Source organism: Lynx canadensis, chromosome A2 (genome assembly GCF_007474595.2).
Source record: "Lynx canadensis isolate LIC74 chromosome A2, mLynCan4.pri.v2, whole genome shotgun sequence".
NCBI lineage: Eukaryota > Metazoa > Chordata > Mammalia > Carnivora > Felidae > Lynx > Lynx canadensis.
Genome location: NC_044304.2, coordinates 13,766,235 through 13,785,963, shown reverse-complemented (window position 1 = coordinate 13,785,963; position 19,729 = coordinate 13,766,235). Strand labels below are relative to the sequence as shown.

At 55.6% G+C, this 19,729-nt stretch overlaps 1 protein-coding gene across 1 annotated transcript in view; it reads right to left on the bottom strand.

Annotated features, from left to right (window-relative positions):
- Positions 1 to 19,509, bottom strand: part of KLHL26 (kelch like family member 26) — a 29,425-nt gene extending 9,916 nt beyond the window's left edge. The window contains exon 1 of the mRNA XM_030304845.1: positions 19,435 to 19,509. The gene's annotated coding sequence lies outside the window, so the exon portion shown is untranslated. The remainder of the gene's footprint in view (positions 1 to 19,434) is intronic.
- Positions 19,510 to 19,729: the final 220 nt, after the last annotated feature.

Below are 19,729 nucleotides of genomic sequence, written 5' to 3'. Positions count from 1 at the left end.
GTCTCTGTTCTTCCAGTTTCCCGAGACCCCACAGTGGCCCCAAGTTCTGAGGATCACAAAGAGAATGTCACTGGCTCACAGATCCACCGGCTTCAAAGTGTGGCCATCCTCTGGCCAGGGCTACCCGATGGGGTCTCACTGTGCCTTCTCACTGACATCCTCCAAGGCCACATGCCGCATGAGCCTCCAAGGACCCTTGAGGTGCTCAGATCCGTGCACCCTTCCCCTGACCCTCCTCTCACCTCACTGGCCTGTCAGCCCCTTGTCCCTTTCTGGTGGCAGGGACCATACAGAATGAACAAGATGGAGAGGGCTTGCCCTCACTGGGTGCACAGTCTGGGGAATGGAGACCCAAAGTGGTCGAACCGTCCAGAATCAGCTTTGCGCTGCAGCTCTGAGTACCTCACAGCTGGGAAGGGGACAGGAGCCTGCAGCAGAGATGTGCAGAGGATAGGGTGCCCCTAGCCCCACCACACCCACAGTTAACACAGGGACACCCAGCCTCTCCCTTGGAGCAGAGGGCTTGGCCGCATCCTGGGGATTGGCCCCAAAGTCCCAGCTTCCACAAAAGGCCTGTCCTGAGAAGCCAACCCTCTCCCTGGGGCCCCTGGGGCCCAGACAGCACAGGGAACCGCCTATCCCCACACTACAGGGCCCTCTGGCCTGGGGCCAAGCACTCTACCTCTCTGTGGAGCAGAGTGGCCCAGGGGTCAGGGATAGCTGGTGTGACCCCTCAGAGCCTCCCTCCCAGGGCCAGGGAGTGGAGAGGAGGCGCGTCTCCAACTTCACCACGCGTGTGAACAGGGACTATGTCGAGACACAGACTCACACTCAGCAGCTAGGGGCAGCCCCGGGGATGGCAGTGCCACTCCGTGGACACCTTGCCTCACAGACTTTGTACATGTGTGCCCCTACCCCAGCCTTTGCCGTTACGCTTCATTTTTTCCTTAGAAGCTGCTGGGAGATTGTGCGGTAGGGCAACAGGACTTTGTGTGCTTCCTCTAAGCCCTAAGAATTGTCGTGCCAATGCATGCTTACAGCAGAAGAAAGATTTCACACCAGGGGCAAGTTCATCCTGGAACTGGTCGGTTCCTGGCCGTACATAGCTACTATGGTTCTTCATATATAAAGAGCACCAAAAAATCAATACAAAGTCAGCAACCTCACAGAAAGATGCACAAAGGATGGTTCATAGGAAAGGAAGCACAGCTGGCTGGAGAGACCTAAGAGTCAGAAGGGCTCACGATAAAATACGTGCACACAGCAAGGGACCGGCTTCACCCTTCATGTGAGCAGAAGCATTGTGTCTGGTCGCAAAGACTCACATCAGTTCCCAGTGGGAATGTGAAGTGAAACAACACCCAGGAAGGCAGTTCAACAGACCTAGCAAAATTCTAAAGGCTCACGTCCTTGACCCAGCAACTCGACTTCTGGGATTCATCTGAGATATACTTACATGTGCAAGATGAGGGACGCAGGAGGATATTCACCAAATACCGTCTCTGGGGGCCACAGATGAGAAACCAGCTAAACACCTTCCAAAGGGGTATGAAGAATTATTGGACCTTCTGACCAAGGGCTGCCCTCAGCTGAGCACAGAGTCCGCGTGCACCTCAAGCATTAAAATGCTCCTACACAGGAGTTAGCCCAGAGCCCCCGACCAAGCCCACCTCACAGCTGCTTACAGGGTATGAGACCTGAGCTGTGCTGAATGGGGGGGAAACGGCCCCTTTCTGCACACACCTCGTCCTCCTCCAGGCCCTTCTCCTCATGCCCCTGGCAAGGCTCACAGTACCCTCCAAGGCTGTTTGCCCCCTCTCATCTCATAGATGGCACAGCTGTCCCTGAAGCCCCCATCAGCACCCACCACACACACCTCACAGCCTCTGGGGAGTTCGGGGAAGGAGGGAGAAAGCCAGCAAGAGCTGGAGTCCCCAGGACAGACAGGCTCGGCTGGGCGGAGGTGGGCAGGAGGAGGAGGGAGGGCTGAGGCCTGGGACCGATGACTAAGGGTAGGACCCATTACTCAGGCCAGCCCAGACAGGGGGCGGCCGGCGCGGCGGGGCCACGGGCCCCCAGGAAGGCGGCGGCGGCGGCCCTGAGCCTGTCCGAGTCTCCAGACGGCCACCCGAGCCACGGTCACCCGCACTGAGTCATCGGAGCCAATGCGTCAGCAGCCGGGTCAGGATGTCTCTGGAGGCCGCTTACTGCCGCCCCAGCTGCACCCTTGGCCTGGATCTGGCCTCTGAGGGGCTACACATGCCCCCCTCAGGCCTGGCCTGAGCTCAGGGCTGTCCTGACCCCAGACTCCCACACTGCATCCCCCAGCACTGTCACTGGGCACCTCTGGCCAGGCCTAGGCCTGTACCGGACATGGGGACACAGCCACTGCCTCCCTTGGAGTCTCCCCTACACCAGGGCTAATGTAAAGTGGGACCGGGCAGGGTGACGACCCCAGGTGGACTATCTGTGGCAACATCTCCACAATCCCCTGGGGGTCCACGGCCAGCCAAGCCCTTTGCCCACCTCGTCTCCGGCTCCTTGCTGACACACCCCCGTGTGGTCTCCTTCCCCACACAGAGCAGTCCTTCGTGGGGGTCACCCCCAGAATACATCATGGGCTGGAATCCTTGCTTGAGAGTCTGTTTTAGGGGGACCCAACCCAAGACAAGATGGCCAAGTGGAGAAGGCCACAAGAGGTGCAGGACCACACCAACTGCCGTCCCCACGCCCCACTGACAGGGCCCCACAGTGGACGTGGGGGCTGCCCTGGAAGTGACACCTGGTGGGGTGGGTGCTCCCCAACTCCTGCCCTCATCTGGCTGCTGGCCCTGGTCCCCATAGTTGGTTTCCCGACCCTACAGGAGAGATCTGAAGCCCCGGAACAGTTCTTTTCATTGGAATGTCAAAAAAAAAAAAAAAAAAAGGAAAGGAAAGGAAAGGCAAGAACAAGAAAGAATTTCACGGAAACATTTCTTTGGGGTTTTGTAAAATCCTTTCCCACCCCCACATGGAGCCCAAAGCTCGGGCCAGAACAGAGTCTGACGGTATTGCCCCTTTAACATACTGTTCTGACATGCAAATTCCCTCACTTCCCCTCAAAACGGAGAGCACTTCCACTTTCAAAGCCAATTTCGGTTTTATTGTCCATGTGGCTCGATGGAGCGCAGCAGCACAGCACAGCTGGTTGGCTCACACCCCGGCCGACGACGTACCAGGGAGCTGCAGGCCACTCCGCCCGAGGGTCCCGGGTGCGTCAGCAGGGAAGATGCTGCATTTCACAGGAGAGAGGGGGACAGAGACTCAGAGAGGGGGACAAAGACCCAGAATGAAGGGGAGAAGGAGACTTGTGGGGGGTGGGGTGGAATAGAGACCCAGAGAGGGAGACAGAGCCCAGGGCGGGGCGGGGGGGGGGGTAGTGTTGGAGAAGCTCTGGAGGCCAGCTGGTCCACCTCTCTGCCCTATTTCACACAACACCCTCCCCTACCCCCTGTCCTCCAGCCATACTGGAAACTTCTCTGCCTTCTCTCTCCCGTCCACCTCTGACTCTTTACAAGGCAGGCCCACTGACTGAGCACATGCCGGGCCGGGTTCTTCACATGCAACCTCATGAATCTCCCTTCAAGACAGGGAAACTGAGGCCCAGCACAGCCCTGTGCGCAAATGTAGTCGCAGGCGACTCCAGCTTCTTGCTATACCGCAGCCTGCCGACTGCCAAGGCCACAGCACCGGCTCCTGGACATGCAGCTCCGTGGGTAAAAAGTGCATCTAAGCCAGAGTCCCACATGCCCCACAAAGGCAGACGCCCCCAGCTACTGTTGCCATGGTTCCCACAATATTTCACAGCTCCGGGTACTGTGCTCCCAGCCCAAAGGATAGAGTCACCGTGTTTTGGCACCTTGCACGGGCCCTCAAATGCTGAGGCTGGCCAGCAGCCTCCATGCTCACGTCAGTGAGCTTTCTCCTGGGACTGCTCGCCAGAGGCCAGCCCGCCCTCCTCACCCCTCAGGCGGCAACAGGCCCATTCCTGGGGCTACCCTTCCTGATAAGCTCCAAAGGAGCTGCCCGCAATTGTCTCATGAGGCTTGACCCCTGGGCTCCCAGGGGAGCAGACAAAAGACCAGAGCTTCTGGGTGGACAAGCGTGGAGCCCAGGGGTAGATGCAGGTCCTTCACTGCAGCGTCCCAGCAGGCCAGGTCACCAAACCACTAACAGAGACCCAGAAGGGACAAAGACTCAGAGGGAGAGGGAACAGAGACCCAGACAGAGGAGGACAGCCAGCCAGGGAAGGAGACAGAGACCTGGAGAGGCAGAGAAGAAATCCAGCCAGGGCCCCCGGACCCCACGTTCCCCCACCAAGCCTGGGCCCTCTCCATGCCACCAGTGGTTGTTTATTTCTCACTCCTAGTCATCATGCTGGTTTTTCTCCCATGTCTGCTTCAATTATTTAAAACACGATGCCCAGAGCCAAGGCCTACTATCTGTGCACCCTGTGAGTAAATCTGTGTATCCCGGGAGGGCAGGTGCACCAGGCCAATGGGGTCTCACCCACTGCCCCCTACCCAGCCTGCCTCCAAGAACCAGAGGTGGGCATGACTAAGGCCCACTGTGAGCCCATCCTGGAAGCACGTTGCCTATAGAGATGCCCTCCCTGAGCCCTGCAGAGGAGCCCCAGGCCACACCAGCCTACTTCACCTTCTTCATGGCATCACCATCACAGCCATCTCCCTATGTGTATATCCTTACCTCCCCTCCGTCGGGGTTCGTCAGGCAGTAACAGGGTGACAGAACAGAGGGGTTGTCAGGGAGCTCCCAGCAGGAAGTGACCATGCAGCCTGCAGGCCCCTGGGGCTGGCAACTCCTGAGAGCCCCCACGTGACAGCCAGGGAGGCTGAGGTGGGGAGGAGGTCATCGAGGCAAGCGGGCAGAGGTTCCCACATCCACCTTGAAAGAACCATCCTGAACCTCCCAAGGGCCCGGCATGGGGAGAGAAGTAAACTCCTCAGGACTTGGCGTAGAGGCTAGGTTCTGCCCCCACACAGCACAAGCCTGCCAATCAGAGCCCCACAAGCCCACATGGAAGCCCCCCGCGATTCCAAGTGCACAGAGCCCGGCATGGGGTGGCCACGCTCAAGTGCCGGTTCTACTCAAGGCGGGCCCTGACAGCTTGGCCATCCTGCCCTTCTACGACAGGGACAAACCACATGAACCCCTGCCTCCCCAAATATTTACTGGGTCCTTGATGAGAACTCTGCAGACACTGCCCACCCTCCCACCGGGGTAAGGCAACAACATCAAACCCCATCTTTCTCCTGCCTAAGCCCCCCATGGCCCTCCACAGCCTCATTCTTCATGGGCCGCTGTCAGCCCAGTGCCCCTCAAGCTGGGCTGTGACCTCCTGCCCGGACCCTGGGCCATATCCCAATCTCTGAGTGAGCCCAGAACACATGGGGACCTGGCCACTGCTGATCGGCCAGAGGACCCTGTGGGCAGCACCCCTCTGATCCCATACCTGCCCAATTCTGGCCCTTCTCAAGCCTAGAAAAAAGAAAAGGGGACACCCAGACCCTACTTCCCTCACCAGCAGCAAGCTCTCTGCCTTCACAGTACCTCCGCCCCTCCCTGTCCTGGTGAGTGAGCACCCACTCCATACTGGGCTGGAGTAGGTACAAACCTGGCTCCCAGCTCACCTCTCGGTAGGCAGTTTGGAAAGGAGGATACCACTATTATCTTACAGATGGGGACACCGAAGCACAGAGAGGTTCAGGCACCCAACCAAGGCCACAGAGCACACAAGAGGTCTGGTGTCAGCCGCTCCATAGCCCCAGATGGGTTGCCCCGTATCAGCTCCATGATACAGATGGGGAGACCAAGGCTGGGAGAGCTGAAACCACTCCCTAAGGACACTGAACCATGCGTGAACATAGAGCTGGGTAGCGGGAGGATCCAGATGTGGCTCCTCAGTGTTGGCCAGGGCCGGGGTGTAGACTATCCCACTAATCCTCCAGCCACTACAAGGGATGTAATCCCATCCTGCCAGGTCACTGGGAGAGTGGGAGAGCCCCATCCAGGCCCCGAGGCTTCTCTGACGCCCAACCCAGCTCTATTTGCCCCCTGACTATTGCTCCATCGGGCACACCACCCATCTGTTCCCAGCCTATCTCCCTGAGGCCGAAACAGGAACCTCACCAGGGCAGGGCAGGATGGGTTCTGTCTCCTGCTGTGTTCCAGTACCTGGCACTGTGCCCAGCACGTGCTCAGAGCTCAGTCATGCTCATTGGTTAGATGGCTGGATGGCTGAGTGGGTGGATGAGTGGATGGATGGATGGACGGATGGACGGACGGACGGATAAGTGGGTGGATAGGTAGGTAGATGAATTGGTGAGGTGGCAGGTGGATGGCTGCCAGGTGGCAGCATTGGCTGGAGCCCGACTCACAGCTTTGCTTGCTGCAGATAGCTGCTGCATATGTCTGCCCTCTTCATCCCATTCATTCAACCTCCTGGTCCTAGTTCTGGGACTGAGTATGTTATCCTTTGATTGGGCTCAATCAGGAAGCCCTCAACAGGACGTTTTCTGGAATGTCTGGCCTCCACACTTCGCTCATACTGTTCACCATGTTGAAGGGCTGACTCCTCCTGCCTCCCCCAACCCTCCTCCTTATGCCACACTTCCAAGTCCACCAACTCTTCCATGCACTCTGGCACATTACCCTCCCGCCTTCTGAAAGTAGAAGGTCTCCCCATGGCCATGTTTGCCCTCGCGCCCCAGCCGGGGTTCTCCACAGCCTCCCTTTCGCCTCAAAGCCCAGCCAGGGCCTCCAGGTGAGGGGCAGCAGGGGCAGACTCGTGGACAAGTCTCAGGTTGAGGCTATGCCTATTTCGTTCCCACCCACTGACACAAGGCTGATCCCAGTCAGAGCCCATCCCCCCGCATATTACCCCCACCACACTGGGCTTGACGATGGAGCCACTTAAATAAGCAAAACCTCTGCAGATCAGGCAAGTAGGTCCATGGCTACATGGCCCCAAAGCACCACTCAAAAGCCCAGTGAGATTCTAGCACTGCCAAACTCCGGCATCTCAGTGCCAGCCCAACCACCTCCCCTGGCAGGGCAGGTGTTAAGGCCCTAAAAGGGACAGTTCTGCCAAATGGCACATGCTCATGACCAGTGGTGCTAGGCCAGACACAGGCAGATGCAGACATGGAGATGGCCCAGCCTAGTCCTTCCAACAGCAGCACAAATTTAGGCATCAGAAGGAGCCTGTCATGAATACCTCCATTTTAGGGGGTGCCAACATCCCTTCCCTCTTCAGATAAGGGTTTCCTGTTTTCCTCAGGAAGCCTCCTATTCCCCCGTGGTAGGAATCAGGAGACCCTATCCCTGGGCTGAAAAGGGAGACTGATGACCAATTAGAGCCTCCCAGATCCCTGCCTACACTGATTGGTGCCAGGATGGGGGTGTGACCCATGTGATCCAATCAGAATCCTCCCTGGGACTTTTGCTGGAGCCACCAGAATGGAGATTTGCCTTGCCCCTGTGATTGCTAGGATGGTGGGGAGCGGGAGGGAAGGCAGGGCTGAGAGAAAGGAGTCACAGATTCCAAGGGAATCATCTGAGCCCTGAATCTCAGTGTACCTAAAACTAGAACTCTCTCTGAACGTTTTTTTATGTGAACAGTGAGCTTTTCTTTTTTCTTTTTCTTTTTTCTTTATTATCTATTTAATTTTTTTTTTCTTTTAGAGAAAGAGAGAGAGCACATGCAAGCAGGGGAGAGGGGCAGAGGGGAAGGGAGGAGAGAGAGAAACAGAGAGAGACAGAGAATCCTAAGCAGGCCCCATGCTCAGCACGGAGCCCGATGCAGCACACGATCCCACAACCCCAGGATCATGACCTGAGCCGAAATCAAGGGTTAGACGCTCAACTGGCTGAGCCACCCAGGCGCCCCTGAACTTTTATTTTCTAATTGAAGGCAGAGTTGAGTTTCTAGACTTCATAACCAAAGGGGGCTTTCGACATCAGAAATCTCTGATCCACGGCTCCTGTCCACCACATTGCAGATGAGCCTCTAAGAAAACCACCATGGAATTAACACTTCTCCAGCTGCTGCCTCTCCCTACCCTGCATTTAATCTTCCCACCCCGGGGGGGGGGGGGGGGGGATGGGAGGAGCCTGGGGCGTTGAGGAAGTCCAACCTGGGCAATTGGCAGCAAGTGGGTAGTGGCCATACTCAGCCTGAGTCCTGTCTGCCTGTGACAAGACAGCTGGCTCCCCACGAAAGGTCAGCAAGCCACCCGTGGCCCCCACTGCGAAAGTTCAGCAACTCTAAATGCTAAGATGCTGGCGGCAAGCCTAAGGCTGGAGCTGCAGGGCGATGCGAGGCCATCAGCCTCGGCAAGAAAAACACCACCCATTGCTGCTGCAAGTGACTCACGTGGAGCATAAACATTTGTGTGCTCCCAACTGCCCTGCCTTACCCCCTTGCAGGACAGAGAAGGGGAGAAAAGAGAGCGAGAGATGCCCTCCAGGGACCCACCAGACTTCACCAAGGCAAGCACGTGGTTACCACTTTTAAACACAGTCCTGTAAGCTGTCCATGTGGAGGCTGCCTCGGGGATCCTCAGTGGGGCTCCCATACCCCCCGTCCCGTGGGGCTCACTGTGTCCCTTGAGCCTCAGGCTCAAGGGACACAGTGCCACCCCCTAAACCCCGCCTTGGGAGAGTGCCCTACTCTGGGCTCCGGCCTCGGAAGATTCTGGCGATCACGTCTCTCCGCTCTGCTTCCTTCAGCAGGCTGCTTCAAATTCTAACATCCCGTTGAGAGGAGAGCTCTCCGGATATGCAGCCCAGCCCGCTCCGGCTCCCGGCCGATCCGTCTTTGACCCCTGTGGAATTCTGCAGTTGTGGCGTTAGAAAACATCTTCGGCCTCAACTCGGGTGACCCCCCTCGAGGCCTTTAAAAGCCCAAAGGTCCACCCCTCAAGATTTCCTCCAGGCTGAGCTGTTCAATTCCGGAAGCTGCTTCCCTCACAGGAAAGGTCTGCGATTCCCCAAAGGTGCCGGTTACTTCCTCCCGAATCACAATATTTTCAGTGTGCGGTGAGGCGGTGTGCGCGAAGCAATCGGCCCCTCGGCTGCTCGGGGTCTGAAACCACGCTGGCTGTGCCCCAAAACCCGCTCCGCTGAGGAGGAATGCTAGGGAAGCGCTCTCGTAGCCGTGGGGGATGAGTTCTGCGAATCCTGAGCGGTCCTCTCTGGAGAGAAATGGGAAAGGGGCGGGGGAGGAGGAAGAGACTGGAGACTCGGGGTTAACAAGTGTTAAGAGCTCGTCTGCACAGCTGCGGAGCGGCTACCACAGGAGGAGGGCGGGGCTGCCGGCAGTGGGGACCCTGCGGCCCAGGCCCCCACTTCCCACTGCAGGCAGCTGGACAGGGAGAGCGGCCGGCCGTTTCCCGTCCTCCGCACACAGCGCTGAGATCCTGTTCGTTAACTAAGTGAAGACACGCAGAAGGGGACCGCTCACTGGCTTCCCTCTAACGGGCTGATTCACTGACCGACATGCCCGCTTCTGGTTCCCTACCCAGACCGTGCCGTTAAATAAAGCGAGGGAACGGAGGAGCCTCACCCAGCGGAGTGCGGAAGGCTGTTCCAGAAGCCTCTAGGTCAGGCCAGGTCCCCTCGAAAACCTATCCCAGGCTATGTGTGGGGTATTTGCTGGAGCAAATCGGAGCCGCCACAGGGAGGCTCTGCCCTTAGGAAGCATACATTCTAGGGGACACGGGTCTTTAAGCACACAGAATGTACAGTGATCACAGGGCGGGGGATGCAGAAAGGCAAGTGGACAGAGCCACCAGGCCCCAAGAAGGCCACCCGGGGGCTGTGCAAAGCACAGGGACGGGACACTCCAGCCAAGAAGAGCCAGGTGGAAGGCCCCGGAGGGGTGGCAGCAGAGTGCTGTTGGAAACCAGCAGGGCTGCAGAAGCACAAGGACACAGCGGGTGGGCAGGGCCTCACTGTAGGGTGGGGGTGGGGGTGGGGGTGGGGGTCCCATGGAGAAGTAAAGTTTGTTCTGAAAGTGAGGAAGCCCTCAGGCAGGAGGCAGGCAGAGCCACATGGTCTGACGCCTGTCTTGGGAAGGACCCCCTGGAGTGCAGGGCAGCAGCCGCTGGGAGGGCAAGAGCCGACGATGGCAATGGCGGCTCAGAGCAGGGATGAGGAAGAGATGGAAGAAGGGGCCAGACAGGGATGTGGCTCAAAGGTGGAACCAACATGGTGGGCCAAGAGATGAAGGGAGGAGACAGCAAATAAACGTGTGCGGGGTGAGTGCTCTCAAAGCGAAGCTTCCAGCAGGGGTGCAGAATCCAAACTGGAGAGACCTCCCTGGGTGGCTAAGACTAGGCCAAAGCCTCTTCTCAGGAGAAGGGACATTCCTGGGACCAGCAACTGCTCGCTGGAAGACCTGGGGCCCTTGAGCAAGGAGAGGCACAAGGGCACAAGGGCTTTCCAGAACAGAGACAAGCCCTCAAGCCCTCCGGGCTGCTGTCCACCTCTGCCCCCCATCTCCACTCACAGGCAGCACATCCTCAGGCAAGTGGGGCCTCATCCTACCTCCTGCCAGCTCACCTGCCCACCAGTCGATAACCAGTACTCACTCCCCGGTCTCTGGAGGGAACCTGAGAGCCAGTGACTCCGTGCCTGGCCTCCACCGTCCATCAGCACACGGCACAAGTTCAGTCTCGAATCTTCCCCAAACTCATGCCCACCTCACCATCTCCACGGCTCCTAGCTAGGTCCAGGCCCCCTTGTCTCTCGAAAGAGGGATCCTTCCAAAACATAGATCTGACCCAGGCTCCCCTGACTCAAATTTTGCACCCCCTGAGTCTCCTGGCCTCCTCCTTCCCACCCTCTCCAGCTCCTCTCTGCCCTCGTGACTCCTGAAAAGCCAGGCTGCTCCTCCTTCAGAACCTTCACGTGCCACTTGCCCACACCCAGAAAATAGTCTACCTCCCACGACCCCCTTCCTCTGAGCTGATGACACTAACCGTCAGACTCAGCTCAGCCACATCCACGAGGCTCTCAGAACCTTCCAGAAAAGGCAGGAACCTCAGGATCATCCATGGCAAGTGCAAAGAAATGACTACACAACTGTCCTGCTAACCCTGCTGGCATGTCCCATGTGGGCAAAGCCTGTCCGTCCCGGGGGCCCAGGGCTAGCGTCAGGCACAGCAGCAGGCACCCAGGAACCATACGACAATCACCAGAGGAAGAGAGAGGCGTCAAACGAGTCCCGTCCGCAAGAGAAAGGAGCCAGAGCCAGGGATGCCAGAAGCCGCCTATGTGGAGGAATTGTTTCTATCTGGGCCTTCCTCCCCTCCCCTTCTCCAGGGCCTTCAACCCCAAGTCTGTAACACGCCCTAAGGCCAAAGGGTAGCAATGCAGAGAAAGCCCCGCTTTTAAAGTGTCTGGGGTGGGCGATAGGAGCGCAAACCTCCGACCTGGTCTCGCTAAGCTCTCCCGTGTGGATCGGCAATAAAAAATAATCGGCGTTGAGAAAAGTGGGATGACATACCGCATGGGCTCCCTGGAGATGGCACTATGATAGCAGAGGCTAATAAAACCTTTCTACCCCTATGGCCGACGACAAGAAGGCCGTCCCCCAGGGGGGTCGCAGCTACCAGGTGGAAGCCGTCCAGCTGTGAGACAAATGCTCCACAATTCGGGGTGAAGCGCATGGTTTTCAGAGCAATTTCACATCGTGAGCTTGCGGGACCCTGCTGGCGAGGCGGTGAGGAAGGGGGCGGTGAGGAACGGGGCACCTCGCTGCCTGAGGAGGAGCTGAGCTTCTCGGCCCCGGCCCTCTAGCACCTCCAGCCCAGCGCTCCCTCCAGCTTGCCTCAGACTCCACTGCCCCCGCCCCAATACTCTGTAGAGACCCACAGAGCTGTGCTCTGCCCTCTGTTGCCGGGTGCGAGGCTCGCCTGGAAGCGCCTGCCCTCTCCATGTTGCAGAAGCAGCTTGGACTCGATGTGTTCCATTCTCCTACTGCCCCTGCCACCGATCCTCTCACGGCCACCAAGTAAGAGTGCCACCATCCTCCCAACTGCTCAGGACAACTGCACGTTTGTGTCCCCCTAAAGTTCACATGTTAAAAGTCTAACCCGTGATGTGATGGTATTCAGATGGCCGAGGGGGGTGCTTTGGGAGGTGATTGGGTCATGAGGGTGGGGCCACGAATGGGATCAGTGCCCTTATAAAAGGGAACCCAAGGGTGCCTGGACGGCTCCGTCGGTAGAGCATGCGACTCTTGATCTCGGGGTTGTAAGTTCGAGCCCCACGTCGGGTGTAGAGATTACTTAAAAGTAATAAAAATCTTAAAAAAAAGAAAAAGAGGGGCGCCTGGGTGGCTCAGTCGGTTAAGCGTCCGACTTCAGCTCAGGTCACGATCTCGCGGTCCGCGAGTTCGAGCCCCGCGTCGGGCTCTGGGCTGATGGCTCGGAGCCTGGAGCCTGCTTCCGATTCTTTGTCTCCCTCTCTCTCTGCCCCTCCCCCGTTCATGCTGTGTCTCTCTCTGTCTCAAAAATAAATAAACGTTAAAAAAAATTAAAAAAAAAAAAGAAAAAGAAAAAGGGGTCCCAAAGAGCCCCCTTGCTTCTTCCATCATGAGAGGACACAGTAAGAAAACAGCCATCTGTGAGCCAGGAAGTGGTTTCACCAGACACCAAACCTGCCGGTGCCTTGATCTAGGAATTCCTAGCCTCCAGAACTTTCAGAAATGTGTGCATTATTTGGAAGCCACCCAGTCTATGACATTCAGCAACCAGAATGGACTAACACACCAGCTTTCTCTTTTCCCACCTGCCACACTGCCGCGTAGGCGAGACTTGCCCAAACCCCACAATCCCCTCGTGCCCCCTGCGGCTGCAGCGGCCAGAATGTTGGCAGCATCAGGACTGCAGGGTGACATCGCCATCTCTACATTAACATTTCGATGCACACGCCACATCTAGGTGCACCCTCACATAGGTCACTTCGTCCCAGATGCCCTTCCCAGTCGGCCTTCCCAGATGAGCAATTTAAGGCACGAAGGGTTGCAGACATGCCCAAGGTGCACGGTGAGTACCTGGGGCCGCCCTGCTTGCCAGAAGGAGGGACCACAGACACAGGTGGCTCTGATGAGGCCCCCGATACCACCAGATCTCCCAGAATTCTCAAGAGGAGGAGCTGAGGCCCCATCTCTGAAGAGTCAACACTCCCTCTCTCCCTCCTGGCTGAAAAGAGGACAAAGCCAAAGGAACAAGAACCTTCTCAAAAGGCCAAAAGGTCCCCCAGTCTTTCACACAACGGTTGGGGGGCTGGACTCTTCTAGGGCCTCGGGGCTGAGTGGGGACAATCTAGGGCACAGGCAGAGAGGGCTTGGTAAGAACGTTTAAACAAGCAAAGGTCACCAAGCCAGAAGCAGATGCCTCGCTGAACTGCCAAACCCGCTCACGCTGTGTCTGGGCCATAACTTCCCATGAAAACACCTGTGGCCGGCACGTCCCTTACCGGATACCCTCGACTCAGCCCCCGGGAGCAGCGTGAGTCAGCGAGACGGGGCCCCATCCAGACGCTGTTAGGGAAGATGGGCCGAGGACTGAGGATGCCAATGACCCAACATCTGAAGAGCCTCCGTAGCAAGAAGGTCCCTCCAGAAGTCAACCGGCCCGGTACCTCACAGTCATGGAATTTTAGCCGGGGAAGTGCAGCTCCCAGAAGAATTCCTCCACCCCCTCACAACACCCCGAGTGGCCACAAACCTCCTCTCCCTCCCGAAACCCAGACCTTCGTGGAAGGCCTGAGGTGGAGCTGGGAGGGGGCCCACTAGAGAACAAGTGTCTTTTGTGCGAGTGAGTCTGCAGCTAGGACCCCACCTCCCGTCTGCAAGCCCTCGGCTGAGACAGCCACGCTCCATCCATCCCGGAGGTTCAGCTTGGTTATTAACGACCATCTCTACTAGGCAACGAGTTTTTTGTTGATCCCTCGAGATGGGAAGGAAGGAGAATAAGCTTTTCTCTTTCTTTTTTTCCCCCTTGGTTGCAGAAAAGTGAAGTTGGAACAAACAAGTTATATAATGCTGGGGGCGGTGGGGGGTGGGGGAGCTTAGTCCCTCCTGAGGACAGTTTCTTGAGTTGTGGGACCTTTGGAAAGGCCAAGGGGAAGACAGGAACCACCCCCATCCCTGGCCAAATGACAAAACCCTTCATGGGACAAAAAGGCAGATGCAGGCGCCTCCTGGCAGACTGGAAAACCACCTCACAGACAAGGCCAGCCTCCCCCAGCCTCAGCAACCCCGCGAGTCTCCCTGAAAAGGCGAAGGACTGACCCAATCCCGCAGAGGGGACTTCCTTCCCGCCAGACTGCAAGTTCTAGAGAGCTTTGCCACACCCCTTTCCAATCCATCCCTTCCTCTCTCCCTCCCCGCTTCCAGCCATATTTCTCGAACACTTACTTCCTCTGTGCAGCCTTGCTCCAGGCATACAAGACAGCATAAGGCAGACATGCTCTCCAGCCTCAAGGCGTGCCCACTAACAAACATACCAAGTAGTGGCAGGTGGTGACAGCGTGATCGAGGACACACCACAGCCATGAGACCCAGCGACTTCACTCCTGGTATATGCCCCAAAGAACTGAACACAAGTGTTCCGACAAAAACTTGAACGTGCATGTCCACAGCGGCAGTATCCAAAGTAGCCAAAAGGTGGAACCAACCTAAATGTCTATCCATTGGTGAATGGATAAACAAAATGGGCTATTTCCACATGGGGAAATATTATACAGTCATAAAAAGGAATGGAATGCTCATACACACTCCAATGTAGATGAACCTGGAAAACGTGCAAAGTGAAAGAGGCTAGACACAAAAGGTCACATGTTGTAGGACTCCGTTTACAAAACAGGGAAATTTATAGAGACAGAAATTGGATGAATAGTTGTGGGGGGCTGGGGTGGGGGAAATGGGGGGTGACTGTCAATAGGTACAGAAGTTTCTTTTGAAGTGATGGAGATGTTCTGGAACTAGGCGGATGTGATAGTTCCTCAACATCGCGAAGGTACTAAATGCCATTGAATTGTTCGCTTTAAGGGAGTGAGTTTTATGCTATTTAAACTTTACCACGTAATACAAAGTGGCCAGAAAAAGTGTTCTTGGGGCTAACTGAGCTCAGGTGGTCAGGCAGATGGCTCTGAGAGGCCATGACCTTGAAGTGTGGAAGTATGGAGAAGATGAGGCATGGGCATGTCATACACTGGTCCTCACCGGCCCATTTGGAATAAATGAAGGAATGAATAAATGAACAATGCTACAAAGGCCTCTAACCTCAAGGGAGCCTTGGCAAAACACTGTGTGCCACAATCTCCCTCAAAACCTGATCCTCGGGGCGCCTGGGTGGCGCAGTCGGTTAAGCGTCCAACTTCAGCCAGGTCACGATCTCGCGGTCCGTGAGTTCGAGCCCCGCGTCGGGCTCTGGGCTGATGGCTCGGAGCCTGGAGCCTGTTTCCAATTCTGTGTCTCCCTCTCTCTCTGACCCTCCCCCGTTCACGCTCTGTCTCTCTCTGTCCCAAAAATAAATAAACGTTGAAAAAAAAATTAAAAAAAAAAAAAAAAAAAAAAAAACCTGATCCTCTTTCTACACGTTCCATCTCACCATATTAGGGATTCTGGCCCCTTCTCCCCATACCAGCACCACAGGGATAAGAGCACCTTCCCTATCAGTTACTCTAGACAATGGTAATTTTTCACTGGGATGGATGGAAGGGGGCAAATGGGCATCTCAGAGGTGGGGGGGGGATGTCTTTTTAAAAAGTGCCTCCATTTAGAAAAGATTTCTTAGGGGCGCCTGTGTGGTTCAGTAGGTTAAGCGTTTGACTTGGGCTCAGGTCATGATCTCACCGTTTGTGGGTTTCAGCCCCACATCAGGTTCTGCACTGACAGTGCAAAGCCTGTTCAGGATTCTCTCTCTCTGTCTCTCTCTCTCTCTGCCCCTCCCCTGCTTGCTCTCTCTCTCTCTCTCTCTCTCTCTCTCTCTCAAAATAAATAAGTAAACTTAAAAAAGAAAGATTTCTGGGCGCCTGGGTGGCTCAGTCGGTTGAGCGTCCGACTTCGGCTCAGGTCATGATCTTGCAGTTCGTGGGTACAAGCCCCACGTCGGGCTCTGTGCTGACGGCTCAGAGCCTGGAGCCTGCTTCAGATTCTGTGTCTCCCTCTCTCTCTGCCCCTTCCCCACTCATGCTCTGTCTCTGTCTCTCAAAAATGAATAAACGTTAAAAAAAATTTTTTTAAAGATTTCTTAGATATAACACTAAAAGTGTGATCTATAAGAGAAGAAAACTGATAAACCAGACTTCATCAAAATGGCAAAATTTCCAGGGTGCTTGGGTGGCTCAGTCAGTTAAGCATCCAACTCTTGACTTCAGCGCAGGTCATGATTTCACAGTTCGTGAGACAGAGCCTGTTTGGGATTCTCTGTCTCCCTCCCTCTCTGCCCCTCCCATGCTCACACGGGCATGCGCACATACACTCTCTCTCTCTCTCTCTCAAAAAATAAACATTTTCTTTAAATGACAAAATTTTGCCCCGTGAAAGATATCATTAAGAAAAAGAAAGAAAGCGGGGCTCCTGGGTGGCTCAGTCAGCTAAGTGTCCAACTCTTGGTTTCAGCTCAGGTCATGATCTCACAGTTCATGGGATCGAGCCCCAAATTGGGCCCTGCACTGACAGCATGGAGCCTGCTTGGGATTCTCTCTCATTCTCTCTTCCCTTCCCCTACTTGTGCATGCGTACACATTCTCTCTCTCAAAATCAATAGATAAAAACTTTAAAAAAGAGAGAGAGGAAGGAAAGGAAAGGAAAGGAAAGGAAAGGAAAGGAAAGGAAAGGAAAGGAAAGGAAAGGAAAGGAAAGGAAAGGAAAGGAAAGGATGAATCACAGAGAAGGAGAAAATGTTTGCAAATCATATATCTAATAAAGGACTTGTATCCAGAATACATAAAGAATTCTTAAAAATCAACAATAAGAAGACAACCCAAATAGAAAACGGGCAAAAAAATCTGAAAAGACATCTTACCAAAGATATGAATAGCCAATGAGACCATGAAAAAGTGTCCAACATGATTATTTATTAGGGAGATGTAAATTAAAACCAAAATCGGGGGTGCCTGTGTGGCTCAGTTGGCTAAGCATCTGACTTCGGCTCAGGTCATGATCTCACAGTGTGTGAGTCTGAGCCCCACATCAGGCTCTCCGCTGTCAGCACAAAGCCTGCTTGGGATTCTGTCTCCCTCTGTCTCTGCCCCTCCCCCGCTCACGAGCATGCACACTCTCTCTTAAAAATAAGAAAACATTTAAAAATAAATAAATGAAAACAAAATAAGATACCAGCATATACTGAAAGTGGCTAAAATTAAAGACAGGCCACATCAAGTGTAAACCTACACCTACCATTGGATGCAGTCACTCCACTCCTAGGTATTTACCCCGGGGGATGAAAGTCTACGTCCCCGCAAAGACGCATTCCTGGATGTTCACAGGGACTTTATTTGTAGTTGTCAAAACGGAAACCCAAACGTCCATTAACCAGTAAATGAGTAAGCAAATCTGTTCATCCATATAATGGAATACTCTGCAGCAATGAAAAAGAACAACTTGCTGATACCTGTGACAACACAGATGAACTTCCAAAAACATTCAGTTAAGGAAAAGAAGCCAGACGTAAGAAGCCACATATTGTAGAATTCCATTCATAGAAAATTTCTAAAAGGGCAAAACCAGAGAGCAAAAGCAAATCAGGGTGTGTTTGGGGCAGGGGGTTGGCAGTTTGGTTGACTGCAACAAGCTTGAGGGAATTCTTGGGGGTGATGGAGGCCTTCTAAAAACCGGATTGTATTAAAGCATGCACAACTCTGTGAACTTATTAAAACTCAATCAACTGCTCAGCTAAAATGAGTGAATTATGTGGTATGCAATTAGTTATACGTTGCTCTTGCCCCCCTGGTTATCCCCTCCCTGGGCCCAAGGCAGGGGCCCAGAATTAGCTGCCCCTTTTTATGTGTTTCTTACATGTCGCCTCATGCCTGGTCAACAAGCCCTGCCAACTCTACCCCCTGAGTGTCTTACAAATCTTCTGAGCTCTCCTCGCTCCCCACTGCAGGCCCTCTAAAGCCCAATTCATGCGCCGACCCATCAAGTCTTTTGGGTCAGCACCAGCCCAAGTCTCCCCAATGAGGACTGCCTCCACAGCTCACAAGTAGTGAACAACTTCAGCACTTACCACACTGAAATTATTCGCTTCCATAAGCTCACCATCAAGAAGAGCCCAGCTTTCCTCCTCAGCCAGCCAAGGGTGGTAGGGTTTCCTAGGGGGCCAGGATGGGAGGATCCGGGCCACACTGGCCTTGTGCAATGGGAAGAGGGAGGTTGTGCTACTTAAAGCACATGTTTTCCCCCTCTGAGAATCCAAAACAATGCATACAAACACCTTCCATTTTTACACCAGTTCTGGGATTCAGGCAACCAGTCTCGGGACTTGGCCAAAGGAAAGGGGGGGCCTCCCTGTGACCAAAGAGGGTGAATTCTGCCCCCTTGGTCTGTGGGGAAGACCTTGCTTCAAGTCCTTTCGCCTGCGGGAGGATTTGAACCCCGCAGGGATGGGAGGAAGGAGCACCCAAGATGGATGCTCCTTGTGTTTTCTTTAGACCAAAAGCTCCCCAAGACGCACCCCAGGCCCTTAGGACCCCGGGGAACTCCAGACCCCTCCTTGCCCATCAGAACTCACTGGGACCTGGGGAGGCAACCTCAGCCTCCCCTCTCAGGTTCCAAGCCCTTTAGGCCTCTTTCAGGCCCTCAGGTTCATTTGAGCCACCCCCTCCAGCCTTCCACAGTCCTCATCCCTGCCAGGACCCCACAGTATGCCCCCAGGACCACATTTAGACACCTCAGGGTCCTACAACACCCTCCAGTGAGCCTTGGACCTCAGTCCCTCAAGCTCCACTCCCTAGGGTCCCCAAGACTGCCTCAACAAGCTCAAGACTGCCCATGGTCCTCTGCTGAGGCCCTCTCTGCCTGCCAGACCCCTTGGCATGCCCAGTTCCCCCATGACCCCATCACAGCCTGGAGTCCACGAATTCTCCTTCAGACTCCCATGCCCCTCAATGCCCCCGCAGACCCCTAGGGCCACATGCAGATGCATCGAGGTCCTGCGGCCCCCAGCCTGCCCTCACCTGCCCCTCAGCAGCCCTCGGTCCCCCTCTGTACTCCCTGACCCCCTAAAGCCCGTAGTCCCCCGCAAAGACCCTCGAACCAGCCCAGGAGGCTCCTCAGCCCCTCAGGATCCCCCGGACTCCCCACACGTTACCCTGGCCCCGGGGCAGGTACCGGCCCACCTTGCGGGCGGGTCTCACCTGCTGGGGCGCTCGGGGCCCGGGCCCGCTCCGAAGCCGCCGCCACCAGCGCCACCACCGCCACCGGACTCCGCCATCTTCCCGCCGCCGCCGCCGCGCGTTCAAGTGACGGGAGCCGCGCGCGCCGGCCCGGGAGACAGAAACGCGGGGGTGGGGGGACGGGGGCGGGCGGCACCGGGCCTGCTCTGCAAGGAGCGCGGCCCTGGGCGAGGGGTGGGGCCCAGTCTAATGAGGGGGTGGGTCTTGGGCGGAGAGAGGTGGGGTCTGCGGAAGGGCCGGGGCGGTGAAGGCATAG